We start from the raw sequence: 2,583 nt of genomic DNA on the forward strand, positions 1-2,583 counted from the left end.
GCCCCTTTTTTTACAATGTGTATTCTGTGTCTGTGACTTGCAGCCGACTCTCGGGTTCGTGATCTGTATGGATGTTACGATATATTTTTATCGTTTATTAGTGTCTGAGACTTGTTTTTTGTCCGTCCCCCCACCCTTGGATATGTACAACTCACACACTGTATACTGTACACAGCTCAACAACACTTTCTCTTTGCAAAAAGTGTCCCCTGCTGCCATGCTGCCTTTTTGGGGTGGGGGTAGGGCTGGTGAGACAGTGTGTTGGGGGGGTGCCCTAAAGTCTCCTGCGTGCCTGAGTAGGGGGTAAGTATCTGGGATGGGGGGGTGCCCCACACCCATCAAAGATGGTCTTTATTAAAGCTTCCTCTTTCCAGCTCCTCATCACATTCTTGGGAGGGGGTGGCCTGAGCCCTGCCAGGGGTCTGTCTCGTGTTGTGCTGGGGGTGGCGGTAGCTTGGCTAAGAAGTTAGACAGTGCATTTGTACCAGTGGTTTGGATAGGGCTGATCCTGCCTCAGGCCCAGGGTGTTGGACTAGATGACCTCTGGGGGGTCCCTTCCAGCCTGACTTCTCTGTGATTGAGGAGCACAATACAGAAAGGTGGGTTCCCTGTCATTGAGGCACCTTGGGGGCATGAGTGAGCCCCCAAAGCCTGAGGCAGGTAGGTTCAAGGGCAGAGGGGGTTTGGTTGAGGGGGGTAGTTTAGGGTTGGGGGGAGGGGCCTGTGAAGCATCTCCCGAGGTCCCTGGGGAAGTGGGGAGAGGCTGTGGATGAGCAGGGAGCAGGGGTAGAGGCCCAGGCAGGAGCCTGTGGTGCATAGCTGTGAGCACAGCGCACATACCATGCAGCCACTGCAAGTGCATATACCATACACCCTGCACATGGATGTGCTGTGCACAGTGGATAGCCAGCCCGGCTGTTCACGCACATACATGTGTTCACTCACAGCAACCACACACATACACCAGACACTTGGGCTATGCATACCCACAGCTTTTGCACACCACTGACCCCCAGGCACCACACACACTTGCTGTGCGTACACACACACACACACACACACACACACACACACACCCCCCCCCGCATGTGCCTGGCCCACTGCATTCCCCCCTCCATCCTGTCCCCCATAAGCTCCATGTGCTCCTCTCCCTGCTGTGGGATCACCCTGCATGCTGTCTCTACTTTCCTGCTGTATATACCTTGCACGCACCATCTGTGCACACAACCCGTGTATGCAGCACATTTACTGTACATGCACGCATGCAAGCACTGTTCACCCCGACACGTGCACTTCCTGTGTGCATAATCCCCTTCCCTTCTCCCAGCAACACGTGAGCCAGGCCCCGTGTACACACAGCCCAAGCACTGCCTGCTATGCACCTCCCCCTGCAAGGGGCACACCTGCCATGTGTGCACACTAGCCATGCACTCATCACCACACCTACCTCTCCTAGAGCTTTTGGGAGGATGGGGAGATTTGGTAACCCATCCAGCCCTTGACCTCGGGGGTGGGCAGGCTGAGCTGAGGCCTAGCAAACTCAGCCCACATGAGGCAGCTGATTGGACAGAGCTGTTGCCTCCTGGAGGGGAAAGGCCATTACCCCACCCTTAGCCCCCTTGTTCACCTCCCTGGAATCCTACCTCTCCAGCAGATCAGACCACCCCCATTTTTGTCCTTATGGCCCTCCTCCGCACCCCAGGAATGACACTGACACCAGCCTCACTGTAAGGCACTTTAATGTAGCCACCACCCGTGACTTTACTAACACCAGGGCGAAGGAATTTGGTCTTTGGTATCTCTGGCAAGGGCCTCAGAGCGAGGAAGACTGAACTCCCAGCAACACTCCCCACCCCTTCCCACAATGGCCTCCAGTAAAAACCCAACCACCTATGTAATGAACTGACCATTCACTGCTCCTGTGATGGTGATGGGAGGGGGAGGAGAGTGAGTCACTTCTTGGGTCTCCCAACCCCATGCCATGGAGTATGGGGGGGTCTTCTCCCATCCCCTATGCCCCTTGTTGGGGTGGGGAATCTGTAATCCCCCCTGCCACATCCCAGCCTGTTTGTTGCCTCTTTCCCAGAATCCCCTTGGTCTCCCCTCGCCCGCCCCCCTCCCTTCCCAAGCAGTGCTTAGAATTGTCCGTGGCATCACTCCACAGGGACCCCTGGGGTCCCTGCCTCTATACATGTACACAGTGGGGTCCCCCACCCCCAAATACAGGGGGGAAGGGATGTACTAGATCCAGCTACAGAGTGAGCTGTGCCCCCCCCCCCGGGTCTGCTCTTAGGATCAAGCTTTGGCCTAATGTAGCAAGGGGCATTTCTTCTGTTTTGGGGACCCTGTTTTGTGGGGGGGGCAGCATAGGAAGAAACCATCTTGTCCTTCCCCGTACCTTAGTGCCCGACAGCCCCCACCCACCCCTAGGTTTGCTGGGTGGGGGCTGTTTCCCAGTCCCCCAGCCCCCACACAGTGCTAGTTAAGAGCCCCTGGGAAGACAGCTAGGACAGTCTCCAGTGTGGGCCCCCCCTTCTTCCAGATGCTGCAGTCTGACAGGGAGGCTGCCCCCCACTCCTACCC

The sequence above is a fragment of the Alligator sinensis genome, unplaced genomic scaffold, assembly GCF_000455745.1.
Source record: "Alligator sinensis unplaced genomic scaffold, ASM45574v1 scaffold647_2, whole genome shotgun sequence".
Classification (NCBI taxonomy): domain Eukaryota; kingdom Metazoa; phylum Chordata; order Crocodylia; family Alligatoridae; genus Alligator; species Alligator sinensis.